This window comes from Anolis sagrei, chromosome 12 (assembly GCF_037176765.1).
Source record: "Anolis sagrei isolate rAnoSag1 chromosome 12, rAnoSag1.mat, whole genome shotgun sequence".
Taxonomy (NCBI): Eukaryota; Metazoa; Chordata; class Lepidosauria; order Squamata; family Dactyloidae; genus Anolis; species Anolis sagrei.
The window spans coordinates 2393172-2408456 of record NC_090032.1 but is presented as its reverse complement, the minus strand read 5'-3'; positions in this window follow the sequence as shown (position 1 = coordinate 2408456).

Genomic DNA, 15285 nt, shown 5'->3' with positions numbered 1-15285 from the left:
CCATGACGCAATTTAAAACCAAAGGCTGGGCCAAATGTAATGGACAAAGTTTAAAAAGTGCTGTTGAGACAGGTAATACCTCGAGGTATTTGAGTAGGTACAATGTGCAGATAATCCTGAATCCCTAGCAAGATTCATTTGGGACTTGAAACCAGGAGTTTCCTATTCTGGAAAGGCACACTGGAACAGCCAGGTCTTCAGGCGCTTCCTAAAGACAGCCAACATTGGGGCTTGTCTGATATCCTTGGGGAGAGAGTTCCAGAGTCAGGGGGATACCACAGAGAAGGCCCTGTCCCTCGTCCCCACCAAACGCGCTTGCGATGGAGGCAGGAGCGCGAGCAGGGCCTCTCCAGATGATTGGAGGGAGCGTGCGGGTTCGTAAACGGAGATACGGTCCCGCAGGTAGGAAGGTCCCAAACCGTTTAGGGCTTTGTAGGTGAGCCCCTGCACCTTGAATTGGGACCGGAAAATGAATGGCAGCCAATGGAGCTCCTTGAACAGGAGGGTTGACCTCTCTCTGTGAGGAGCACCAGTTAACATCCTGTCTGCCACCCGCTGGACTAGCTGAAATTTCCGAGCCGTTTTCAAGGGCAGCCCCACGTAGAGTGCATTACAGTAATCCAATTTAGAGGTGACCAAGGCATGGACCACCCTGGCCAGATCAGCCTTTACGAGGTAAGGTCACAGCTGGCGCATGAGTCTCAATTGTGCAAAAACCCTCCCGGACACCACCGACGCCTGAGCCTCAAGCGTAAGTGATGAATCCAAGAGGACTCCCAAACTGCGGACCTGTGACTTCAGGGGGAGTGCAACCTCGTCCAGCACAGGTTGCCACCCTATACCCCGATCTGGTTTTTGATCTTGTCGGGATTAATCTTCAGCTTGTTCCTCCTCATCCAGACAGCCACAGCGGCCAAGCACTCGTCCAGCACTCGTAATGTTGAGTAGAACTGAAATATCAGCTCATTTGTATCATCCAGGTGGGACACAAAGCTGGGAACGGGCCTGAACATGAATAGGAATGCAATCGGACACCAAACAGTAGCTTTGGCCAAATGATCCACCAAGTCCAGAACTTCTTTCAGTCCAACCTACTCAAGATGAGAAACAGCAACATTGCTGATAGAAGAATGCTTCTGTTTCTTGAATGTAGGACTTTTGGAGGTCCATGGCAGTAGGGAGGACTAGCTTGGCCCATCACCGTAGCACAAGCAATACTACAAGCTGAGTCTCCCTTCTCCAAGCATATTGGAGTTCAGTACTTGGGTCCCATGACCAAGATACTTCATTCTCTGTATGTATGCACATAGAACGAGATATCTAGGAGGTGGGACCCTAATGAGATATCTAGGAGATGGGACCCTAATGAGATATCTAGGAGATGGGACCCTGATGAGATATCTAGGAGGTGGGACCCTAATGAGATACCTAGGAGGTGGGACCCTAATGAGATATCTAGGAGGTGGGACCCTAATGAGATACCTAGGAGGTGGGACCCTAATGAGATATCTAGGAGGTGGGACCCTAATGAGATACCTAGGAGGTGGGACCCTAATGAGATATCTAGGAGGTGGGACCCTAATGAGATATTATCTAGGAGGTGGGACCCTAATGAGATATTATCTAGGAGGTGGGACCCTAATGAGATATCTAGGAGGTGGGACCCTAATGAGATATCTAGGAGATGGGACCCTAATGAGATATCTAGGAGGTGGGACCCTAATGAGATATCTAGGAGATGGGACCCTAATGAGATATCTAGGAGGTGGGACCCTAATGAGATATCTAGGAGGTGGGACCCTAATGAGATATCTAGGAGGTGGGACCCTAATGAGATATCTAGGAGGTGGGACCCTAATGAGATACTAGGAGATGGGACCCTGATGAGATATCTAGGAGATGGGACCCTGATGAGATATCTAGGAGGTGGGACCCTAATGAGATACCTAGGAGGTGGGACCCTAATGAGATATCTAGGAGGTGGGACCCTAATGAGATACCTAGGAGGTGGGACCCTAATGAGATATCTAGGAGGTGGGACCCTAATGAGATACCTAGGAGGTGGGACCCTAATGAGATATCTAGGAGGTGGGACCCTAATGAGATATTATCTAGGAGGTGGGACCCTAATGAGATATTATCTAGGAGGTGGGACCCTAATGAGATATTATCTAGGAGGTGGGACCCTAATGAGATATCTAGGAGGTGGGACCCTAATGAGATATCTAGGAGATGGGACCCTAATGAGATATCTAGGAGGTGGGACCCTAATGAGATATCTAGGAGGTGGGACCCTAATGAGATATCTAGGAGGTGGGACCCTAATGAGATATCTAGGAGGTGGGACCCTAATGAGATACTAGGAGGTGGGACCCTAATGAGATATCTAGGAGATGGGACCCTGATGAGATATCTAGGAGGTGGGACCCTAATGAGATAGTTAGGATGTGGGACCCTAATGAGATATCTAGGATGTGGGACCCTGATGAGATATCTAGGAGGTGGGACCCTAATGAGATATCTAGGAGGTGGGGTCCTAATGAGATATTTAGGAGGTGGGACCTTAATGAGATATCTAGGAGATGGGACCCTGATGAGATATCTAGGAGGTGGGACCCTAATGAGATATCTAGGAGGTGGGACCCTAATGAGATATCTAGGAGGTGGGACCCAACTCTAAGCACAGACTCCATTTCCTAGACACCTAACACATATAGCTGGAAAACAATTTAATACACATTTTAAATAATGTTATGCATGGAACCAAGTTAGTGAGCATTGAACCCCCAGAAAGTGAAGATAGCACTCTCTCAGCTACCCGTGTGGATAATTTTGAATTTTGGAATTCCAGAAAAGGGACACTCAAACTTTTCTCCTTGTTCCATCCCCTCCGATGTTCCAAGTAGGATTGGGTTGTTCTGGGATTGAGTAGGAGTTTATGACTTGTTCAATAGAAAGACCCACACAAAAGACATTTTGTAGCCCAAGTGTAGATAGAACCTGGTCCATGGACCATATGTGGTCCTTCTGGACCACTTTGTGACCTCAAGGATTTCCAGGTGGACATCAAAAATTTACAGCCTTGACCTATTGCTAAAATTGGTCCAGGTGAGCCCAAAAATTGGTGTAGAACATCACCACCACCACCACCACCATCATCATCATCTATATAAATGAAAATGTAAGCTTCGTTTGTGGGATTAACATAACTCAAAAACCACTGGACAAATTCACACTAAATTTGGACAGCATACACCTAACAACCCAAGGAGTGATCATCACTCCAAACATTGATTTTGTCATTTGGGAGTTGTACTTGCTGGGATTTATAGTTCACCTACAATCAAAGAGCATTCTGAACACCACCAAAGATGGAATTGAACCAAACATGGCACACAGGACTCCCATGACCAACAGAAAACACTAGAAGGGTTTGGTGGGCATTGACCTTGAGTTTGGGAGTTGTAGTTCACCTAAATCCAGCGAGCACTGTAGACTCAAAAATGATGGATCTGGACCAAACTTGGCACAGATATTCCATATGCCCAAATATGAACACAGATGGAGTTTGGGGAAAATAGACCTTGGCATTTGGGAGTTGTAGTTGCTGGGATGTATAGTTCACCTACAATCAAAGAGCATGCTGAACCCCACCAACAAAAGAATTGGGCCAAACCTCCCACACAGAACACCCATGTCTGCCACAGCAACCACTGGACGAATTCACACTAAATTTGGACAGCATGCACCTAACAACCCAAGGAGTGATCATCACTCCAAACATTGATTTTGTCATTTGGGAGTTGTACTTGCTGGGATTTATAGTTCACCTACAATCAAAGAGCACTCTGAACTCCTCCAGTGATAGAATTGAACCAAACTTGGCACCCAAGACTCCCATGACCAACAGAAAACACTAGAAGGGTTTGGTGGGCATTGACCTTGAGTTTGGGAGTTGTAGTTCACCTAAATCCAGCGAGCACTGTGGACTCAAAAATGATGGACCTGGACCAAACTTGGCACAGATATTCCATATGCCCAAATATGAACACAGATGGAGTGTGGGGGAAATAGACCTTGGCATTTGGGAGTTGTAGTTGCTGGGATGTATAGTTCACCTACAATCAAAGAGCATGCTGAACCCCACCAACAAAAGAATTGGGCCAAACCTCCCCCACAGAACACCCATGTCTGCCACAGCAACCACTGGACGAATTCACAGTAAATTTGGACAGCATACACCTAACAACCCAAGGAGTGATCATCACTCCAAACATTGATTTTGTCATTTGGGAGTTGTAGTTGCTGGGATTTATAGTTCACCTACAATCAAAGAGCACTCTGAACTCCTCCAATGATGGAATTGAACCAAACTTGGCACACAAGACTCCCATGACCAACAGAAAACACTAGAAGGGTTCGGTGGGCATTGACCTTGACTTTGGGAGTTGTAGTTCACCTAAATCCAGCACTCAAAAATGATGGATCTGGACCAAACATGGCACAGATATTCCATATGCCCAAATATGACCACAGATGGAGTGTGAGGGAAATAGTCCTTGACATTTGGGAGTTGTAGTTACTGGGATTTATAGTTCACCTACAATCAAAGAGCACTCTGAACTCCGCCAATGATGGAATTGAACCAAACTTGGCACACAAGACTCCCATGACCAACAGAAAACACTAGAAGGGTTTGGTGGGCATTGACCTTGACTTTGGGAGTTGTAGTTCACCTAAATCCAGCACTCAAAAATGATGGATCTGGACCAAATTTGGCACAGATATTCCATATGCCCAAATATGAACACAGATGGAGTGTGGGGGAAATAGACCTTAACATTTGGGAGTTGTAGTTACTGGGATTTATAGTTCACCTACAATCAAAGAGCATGCTGAACCTCACCAACAACGGAATTGGGGCAAACCTCCCACTGTGATCAATTTTCTGTGTTCTAATGTTTGATTTTATGTTATCTGATGTGTTTATTTATATTGGTTCTTGTACTTTATGTATGCAGTCCAACGGTGGGGAAAATAGCTGATGCTGACCTCCTAGATCTCCATAACTTGAATGAACAAATACTTAACTTCTCAAGATTACGGTTTTTTAAGAATAGTTTTGGAAATGACTCCCCAAAGCGTTAGAAATACAATAGGTATAGGTGGACACATCCCTATGGAATGTGGTCTTGAGGATGTCTTTCCAGGTATTCTGTCGTACTTTGATGTCCCCATATCCAATACCATGGCAATCCAAAATCTTACAGACGTTGACATCCGCAAAGCAGTCGGGCACGTTTTGTTTAGCTTCAGTTTCGAAAGGCGGGTTATGATCCATGTTGACATGTCCTTGGCTCATCAAGCAGCCTATGTTGTCATTGTGTTTAAAATAATGAGCCAAAGATCAGATAATGACTGATGTCACAATAGATAGATGTGGTTTTGGTTCAGGAACGTAATGTCATTCCTATTTTGTGAATGTGGCTCACATCCTGGAGAGGAACACCTGTGCACTATAAAAAGGAAGGCTCTTCTCCCAGGAGAGGAATACAACTCGAACACTTTGACCAGCTCCTCTATTGCTAAAGCAGGTAGGTGTGATTGGATCTTGCTGTTGTCTTCCATTCTTATTTCAGATTTTAAAGAAACAGTGACTTGGAGCTACAGCTTCCTTTAGCTCAAGGGTGGGCTTGAGCTAAAGGAAGCTGTAGCTCCAAGTCTAGGTTGATGGGGGGCATTGACTTTGATGGCCTTGGAGAGTTCAAGTCCCTCAAAAATGTCATTTTTCTCCCCTGAAGCTTCCTTTAGCCCATCCTTGAGCTAAAGGAAGCTGTAGCTCCAAGTCTAGGTTGATGGGGGGCATTGACTTTGATGGCCTTGGAGAGTTCAATTCCCTCAAAAATGTCATTTTTCTCCCCTGAGGCTTCCTTTAGCCCATCCTTGAGCTAAAGGAAGCTGTAGCTCCAAGTCTAGGTTGATGGGGGGCATTGACTTTGATGGCCTTGGAGAGTTCAAGTCCCTCAAAAATGTCATTTTTCTCCCCTGAAGCTTCCTTTAGCCCATCCTTGAGCTAAAGGAAGCTGTAGCTCCAAGTCTAGGTTGATGGGGGGCATTGACTTTGATGGCCTTGGAGAGTTCAAGTCCCTCAAAAATGTCATTTTTCTCCCCTGAAGCCCTCCTTGGAGATGCTGTCTTCATGTTTTGGTCTTTTTGATGGTATTTTAAGACCAGGAAGCGTTTTCTTCTCCCAAAGGAAGTCAAAGAATCTTTCTCTGGACATAAAATACCCAGAAATATATTCCCTTTGTGATGTAGGGGGTACTTGGGTCAGTTGAGGACCATCAACACAACCCTTGGGTTTTCTTGACCTTCTTGTAATGGAGGACTCATTGGAGTAATGGAAAGATGTCGAAGGCTTTCATGGCTGGAATCACTCAGTTCTTGTGGGTTTTTTCGGGCTATATGGCCATGTTCTAGAGCAGGCATGGGGAACCTTCAGCCCTCCAGGTGTGGTGGACTTCAACTCCCACAATTCCTTGAGGCTCAGCATTCGCCCCAAAGGCTTACTGAGCCTCAAGGAATTGTGGGAGTTGAAGTCCACCACACCTGGAGGGCCGAAGGTTCCCCATGCCTGTTCTAGAGGCATTTCTCCTGACGTTTCGCCTGCATCTATGGCAAGCACCTCTGAGGATGCTTGCTATAGATGCAGGCGAAACGTCAGGAGAAATGCCTCTAGAACATGGCCATATAGCCCGAAAAAACCCACAAGAACTAATGGAAAGATGATGAGACTACAGAATTATAGCATTGTTATAGCACTTTAACTGTTTCCCCATGGATTCCTGAGATAAGCTATTGAAGGACATTGAGAAAGCCAATGAGATATAGACTCTCATCAAACTTTACATCCCATAGTATTTTGACTTGGATACAGAGTATAGCATGATAATTTTGTAAGGAATTGGGTTCCAGGTTCATGAGATCTTAATGAAGGCACAGGAGTATGACTAGAGAAGCCCGTGGCCTCACTGAAGAGCCAATAGCCAGTTTGATGGACCTCTTGAACTTATTCTTAGGTTGAACAAGAGTGACCTCTAGTGATGATTTGTGAGAATAGAGTTGAATACGTGAAATGTTGTCTACTTGCAAATGAATTTCTGTGTAACTGATGAATCTCATTTGGTATTCTATTATGTTAATTTCACTTTCTTCCAGTGAGCTTTGGGTATTCATCTTGAGTGGGGTGACAATGCCTTGTTTGTCAGGACCAATAATCTCATAAGGCCGGTTAGTGGAGTGATATATTCAACTGAAGTCATTCAGAAACGTTTAACATTCATGAGTTTAGTGATTCAATATGGAACTATAACACTAAACAGCTTATGTTATACATTCCTATCCCAAGGAGCAAGGAGCAGTAAACAGCGTCCCTCTACTTCCCGTTGTGATGTTACAGTGACCGTATGAAGATATTTGGGGTGAGGAATAGTAACAGAACCATGATACTACAGCAGTGGTTCTCAATCTGTGGGTCCTCAGGTGTTTTGGCCTACAACTCCCAGAAATCCCAGCTAGTTTACAACCTGTTAGGATTTCTTGGAGTTGAAGACCAAAACATCTGGGGACCCACAGGTTGAGAACCACTGCGATAGATAGATAGATAGATAGATAGATAGATAGATAGATAGATAGATGATAGAGTGATGGACCTAAGAGAGGCCTACCTTCAGGTCCAGATGGATAGATAGCTGATAGAGTGATAGACCTAGGAGTTGAAGGCCAAAACACCTGGGGGCCTACAGGTTGAGAACCACTGCAATAGATAGATAGATGGATGATAGAGTGATGGACCTAGGAGAGGCCTACCTTCAAGTCCAGATAGATAGCTGATAGAATGATAGGGCCAAAACATCTGGGGACCCACGGGTTGAGGACCACTGGACTACAGCAACTTGAATGTTGGAATAAGCAATCATATTTCAGCACTCAAACTATGATACTGCATTGTTTACTAAATAAGTTGTGTGGTTGGTAGAGATGAGCCTACTCTGGCAACAAAAAGTGGTTTCACGTCGAACCCACTGCTAGTTGTTCACAAGATGTTCCTTGATTTCCAGTGAATATTGAGAGTTTACTTGATTACCTCCAACTTTGCAAAGTCAGGGAATACTTCACAGCTTGCTGGAAACTCTGGATTATTCCAGGACTATGAGGCAGCCTGGCAGCTGGGTCAAGTCCAATTCACTTGATCTATCTTCTGAACTGACATCATGCCGTCAACCTTTCCCTGTGTTGAATGGAGGATGCCTTATTCCATGTCACCATGGAACTACATCCACGTTCCTGGCCATTGTGGGCACCTCTACTGATCAGAGTTCCCATTCAGGGTTCCCATTCAACCAGTGCCTAAGAAGTCACAGATGATGCCTTCATCCTTGTGGATCTAGCACACACAAGGAGATGCTTCTTAGATGTGGTCTCTGTTGACCACATTATGGCTGTAGAGCAGTGGTTCTCAACCTGGGGTTCCCAGATGTTTTTGGCCTACAACTCCCAGAAATCCCAGCCAGTTTACCAGCTGTCAGGATTTCTGGGAGATGAAGGCCAAAAACATCTGGGGACCCACAGGTTGAGAACCACTGCCATAGAGAAACACTTCTTCAGGAAAAGATTAGATCTTTTGGTGGCGCATTGTTCATTGCATGAGGGAGAAATATAATTTCAACCTCTTTATCACCAAACCGAATCAATGACATATGACTTGAGAAGTTAGACTTGAGAACAAATGTGGTGGAGTACCATTGGACAGTGATTCAGGAGATTAGGGTTCAATTCTTCGCTCAACCATGGAAACACCATGGATGATCTTGGATGAGTCAACATTCTCAATCCAGGAGACCTTTAAGGGTTGCAGTTAGTTGGAAATGTCTTGAAGGCCACCCAACAAGAACTTACATGGATGTGTTTCACTAAGGGGGATAAATATAGAGGGAGTCTTGGAGTCACTATGGATGAACCACTCACTCACTCAACATGGATTTCTTCTTTTTCAGCGACACTTCAGCGGCAGAACAATGGGCTGTTGTTGCGGAAGATGTGCCAGGCGCCACCAGCAAAGTGCCACTTATGAAGGCCATGGGCAGAATATGCAAGGAGGAGGGTCCTATGCGAAAGGAGGAGCGAAAGGCGGAAGCTCCGAAGGATACAAAGGTGCCCCCCAGCCACAATACAGCTCCGGCAGTGGCCAAGGCGGAAAATCCTAGCCGGCCAGACCTCCAGATTGGCATTCACTTGGGCAACTGAAGACCTCTCCTGACTCCAGGACCCCAGATCCCGAAATGTTAAATGTGAAGAATTCTAGAGGAAAGCATAGCAATCCGATTGGGACCATCTTCAAAGAGGACCACAACAACATTGTGCCATTGGTTTTATTGCCTGGATATTACTTCCGCTGGAGGCGATAAAATGCAGTGTCCATTCATTGTTGTGTATTATGCTTTGACCTGTATTGACTTGTCCCTTTCCTGAATTAATAATAATAATAATAATAATAATAATAATAATAATAATAATCTATCCTTTACCCAAACAAAATGTCTGGATTTTATATTTTTTCAGGGGATATTTGCATATACATAATGAGCTAAGATGGGACCCAAGACTAAACACAACATTCATTCATTCGTATAACCTGAAGGTCATAGTTTTGGGTATGAAACAAAGTCAATATACTTCGAACTACCAGAAAGTCTTACTGATTCTTTAGATAGATAGATAGATAGATAGATAGATGTGTGTGTGTGTGTGTGTATACAATTTGAATGACTTTTATCCAAATTATTTGGATCAGAAGTGTTCCATATTTTGGATTTTTTCAGGTATTGGAATACTTGTGTCTACATCAGGCATGGGCAAACTTTTTTTGTCTTGGGGCTGAATTGTGAATGTGTCTGGGAGGGCTGGGCCAGGATGGAAAGGGTGGGTACATGCTGGGTCGTGTAGGTCTGGGAGACGGTGGGGCCAGGAAGGGGCAGGGCAGGGTCTGGGTTATCCTCAGGTTGTCCTCCCAGCATGAGGACAGGGCTGCTCGCCCTCCTATCCTTATGGTGGGAGGAAAGTGGGACAAACGATGACTGCCCCATTTTTCCCCGATTCCCTTCTCCCCATCCTCCTACCCTGATCCTCAGGCTGTCCTCTTGGTCTTATGCGGGGAGGAGGGTGAGACAGGTAGTGGTTGAGAGTTCTCTGGAGGACTCTCAGCCGTTGTGAGCCTAGCTGTCCTTCCGGCATAAAGATGGGGCCGCTCACACTGACCTTATGCCAGAATGGAGGGGGCGGGTACATGCTGGGTCGGGTGGGTCTGGGAGATGGCGGGACCAGGAAGGGGCAAGGCAGGGTCTTGGTCATCCTCAGGTTGTCCTCCCAGCATAAGGACAGGGCTGCTCGCCTTCCTATCCTTATGGTGGGAGGAAGGTGGGACAAACGATGACTGCCCCATTTTTCCCCGATCCCCCTCCCCATCCTCCTACTCTGATCCTCGGGCTGTCCTCTTGGCCTTATGAGGGGAGGAGGGCGAGACAGGTAATGGTTGGGAGTTCTCTGGAAGGCTCTCAGCCGTTGTAAGCCTAGCTGTCCTTCCGGCATAAAGATGGGGCCGCTCACACTGACCTTATGCCAGAAGGAGGTCAAGAAACATGGTGGCCGAGAGCACTCCAGAGGGATTTCAGCTGCTACGTGCCTTTCTTCCCCATATTTTTGGTATAAGGACGTGGAGGACTGCCATGTCTTTCTGCCAAGAGGTCAAGGAAAATGAAGAGGGCCTGAGGTTAGCACCCAAGGTGTGACAGCCTTAGTTTGCCCATGCCTGGTCTACATGATGAGATATATTGTCATCATCTGGTCTCCAAGATATCTCCAAGATATCTCATGATGCTTGGGCTACATCATGAGATATCTTGGACATGGAAGTCTTCACATGAAATTCATATGCTTCATATAAACTTTGGACATGTAAGCTGAAGGTCATTTTATACACAGTATTTTAATAATTTTGTGTATGAAACAAAAGCTTGGGTCCATTGGAGGATGATTTCACGAATCCAACCTTACATAAATTTGGGGTTTGTCATCATCTGGTCTCCAAGATATCTCCAAGATATCTCATGATGCTTGGTCTACATCATGAGATATCTTGGAGATGGACGTCTACACATGAAATTCATATGCTTTGTATAAACTTTAGACACATAAGCTGAAGGTCATTTTATACACAATATTTTAATAATTTTGTGTACGAAACAAAAGCTTGGGTCAATTGGAGGACAATTTCACGAATCCAACCTTACATAAATTTGGGTTTTGTCATCATCTGGTCTCCAAGGTATCTCCAAGATATCTCATGATGAGATATCATGGAGATGGAAGTCTACATCATGAGATATCATGGAGATTGAAGTCTACACAGATATCTCATGATGAGATATCATGGAGATGGAAGTCTACATCATGAGATATCATGGAGACAGAAGTCTACACATGAAAATCATATGCTTCATATGGACACGTAAGCTGAAGGTCATTTTATACACAGTATTTTAATAATTTTGTGTACGAAACAAAAGCTTGGGTCCATTGGAGGATTATTTCACGAATCCAACCTTACATAAATTTGGGTTTTGTCATCATCACTTGATGGACAAATAAATAGACGACTCTTCTACTGTATGCTGGGCTATGGTACCATTTGAGCAATTATAGTTGGCATTCATTTTCCTTCCTTGAGACATTTGGGACATTTCTTTTGTTTCCATGGAGTCTTGAAAGAGTCTTGGCCATTTGAGTCCAAGGAGAAGGAAAAAGTCCCCAGACTAGTTTGGTCACCGCACACTCAATCTCTCATATGAGTTTAAAGACTCAAATAAAGACCTGTTACCCAACCGTCTCAAGGGCATGAAGGAAAAGAAGTTGGACGACTAGAAAATCCAGTTGTTCATTCATGGGAGGTACAAGTTCTCACAGGTTCGTTGAACAAGTGGAAGGAAGGAGAGAGGTATAGAGTTGCCTTTGTTTTCTCTCTTGTGTGTCCCAAGAGAGTAAAATGAATGCAGTCTGGCCACCATAGCTCAATGCTATGGGATCCTGGGAGCTATAGATTTTAGCCCTCTCCACCCAAGAGTACTGGTGCTTCACCAAACTACAACTCCCATGATTCTGTAGCATTGAGCCAGGGCATTTCCAAGGGAGCTCAAACTGCATTCATTCTTCAGTGTAGACACTAGCTAAACCCTTCTGTAGTATCTCCTTGAAATACTTGTGGATGATGGACACAGGGTTTTGAATCCAGTTCTGAATCATCTCCAAGTTGCTCACCAGCTATCTGGGTTTGAGATTCTAATTATAGAGTCAATAAATGCTAATGAAAAGGAATATTGGCCTAATAACTCGAAGAATACCTTCTATTCTGAGAATATACTAGTGGAAAGAAATGGAGAGGTAAGGAATATTCACAAATATTCTTGATCTTGACAGTGAGGTTGGATTGCACTGAGTGTCCTCTTATGTGAAAAATTCACCTACGAGCAACGAGCTCATAAAACCAGGCATTTTGTGATGACTTCAATTGGTTAGTCTTTCCTAAAGTTGACCAACTCCGTCCATTGTTGAAAGATAAGCTCAACTCATTTCGTAAGTCTACTCTACTCAGGACAACCAACTAGAGTAGTGTTTCCCAACTTCTGGTCTTCTAGGTGTTTTGGACTTCAACTCCCGGTATTATTATTATTATGCCCCAACCAGGAATTCTAGAAGCTAAAGTCCAGAACATCTGGAGAACCAACATTCAAACTAAAGGACTTAGCCCAGTGGTTCTCAACCTGTGGGTCTCCAGGTGTTTTGACCTACAACTCCCAGAAATCCCAGCCAGTTTACTAGCTGTTAGGATTTCTGGGAGTTGAAGGCCAAAACATCTGGGGACCCCAGGTTGAGAACTACTGACTTAGTCCATTGTCTCCGGACTCACCTTAAACATTTGTGTGCCATAATGAGTCCTCAAGTATTGAAAATTCAGCAAAAATAGCAATCCACAAAAAGGTAGGAAGCATTGGAATTTTGTTGTCCTTTTGTGGGAGGACAAAATCAGGAAGGATTTGCATCCGTAACAGAGCTATGATAGGTACGGGCAACATCCAAGGCTATATAAGAGGAATGCATCTTTACAAGAATGTCTCTGAACCAATTGGAACTGCCCTTGAGTCACAACATTATAGGTTGGTCAGTCACGTGCACAAACTTCCGGTTCATGTTGTTGACTCCATGTGTGTCTCATTGGTCAAGAATTTTGTTTGTTGTTATGGTTATCATTATTATTTGCAGAGTTGGCAATCAAGTTACGCTAGGATAATAACAGGGTAACTCTTCGGCAAGCCCCAAAGGAAGTTGCAGGACTGTGTTTAGAGGAGAACTAGCAGGGTGTTTTGGTGCTGTGCAACTAGGTATTTAAAGGAGAACATTGGGGTGTTTTAGATGCTATGTAGTCAAGTGACTGAACTTCATAATGCCCAATGAGTCCACCTGGCTATATCTGCAGAATTTACACCCCGCTTGATGAATATAATTATCCACTTGGATAAATAGCATGAATCATTGGGTTGGAGTGGCCCCAATGTGTTGACCCAAAATCCAATAAACACATGGATGGAGGTTTTGAGGACAACTGACTTTCAGTCTTGTTTGGAGATGACCTCCAATGTTTATCTTTTCTTCAACAAAGATGGTAGACATGGGTCTCTTTCCCTATATACAAGGGCTCCTCCTCTCCCAAATGTATGCAGTGTGTAGTTGCTATGACGACTAAGTAAATATGATTTGATCAAAGTATAATGTTACAAGGCCCTAAGGTCCATCTTAAATTACAATTTAGAGGCCATCAAAGTAGTCCATCATCCATCAAAGCAATCCATTCTACCACTGGATGTTTATTTCCACTAGGAAGTTGTTTCTAACATTTGAATGAGATATCTTCCCTTATGCCTGCTATACAAAGCTTCTGTTGTGACCAGTAATGTAGCAGGGATCTCAGGTGGGTTCTCCAACGGTGGTCAAAGATTATATCATTGGAAGTTGAAGAGTGTCCAAAGTGCTGAATCTATTGTAGGGAGCAGTGGTTCCTGACCTTTGGTCCTCCAGGTATTTTGGACTGCAGCTTCCACAATTCTTAACAGATGGTAAGCTGGCTGAGATTTCTGGGAGTTGTAGTCTAAAACACCTGGAGGACCAAAGGTTGGGAACCACTGGTGAGAGTTAAGATAAAGTGCCTACAAATTTGGTCCAAAGCCCAAGAGTGGATTCACTATTGTATGGACTTGGATGCTTCTTGTCATAACTTCAGACTAAGTGTAGAGGGTCACCAAAACTCTAGACATATCCCTCCATCCTAACTGCTACTGCCTTGACTTTTGAGGGAGATATGAGGCAGGCATAAATTCACCATGCCCAGGTCAGAAGTAGCTGAGACTTTCTCTCCATCCCAACTTCCCAACAATGGCTTCAAACTACAAGAGAGGAGATTCCATCTGAACATGAGGAAGAACTTCCTGACTGTGAAAGCTGTTCAGCAGTGGAACTCTCTGCCCCGGAGTGTGGTGGAGGCTCCTTCTTTAGAAGCTTTTTAACAGAGGATGGATGGCCATCTGTCAGGAGTGCTTTGAATGCAATATTCCTGCTTCTTGGCAGGGGGTTGGACTGGATGGCCCATGAGGTCTCTTCCAACTCTTTGATTCTATGATTCTATGATTCCACTGCTCTGGACTCAAAGGGAGAGAAGAAGAGGTGAGCATGGCTTCATTCTAGGCCTAGTGTCCCACCTACAGGAGATACCATCCATCCCAGCTGCCATTGTTCTGGCCTCGGAGAGAGAGAGAAACCAGCAGTGCCTTCTTGGCTCAATGCCCTCCCACACTGCCATTCCCTTTTCCCTTGGTGTCATGTCTCAATTCAGTTGTAAGCCCAAAGGCAGGAGACTGTTTTATTGTTCTTTTACATGTGCAGTGATGTTGTAATAATAATAATGATAATATCCTGTCTGTTAGCCTCAACTAGAGTAAACCCATTTAATTAATTGCTGAATAGTGAGTCAACACATAGGTAAAGGCACCAGATCCCATCTGATCTTGGTTAGGACTTGGATGAGAGACCTCCCAATGGTTACCAGAAAATATTTCAGAGATGGCAACACATCTGAACATAAGAAAACCCTATGTGGGCCTTCAAGTCACCAATGGGCGA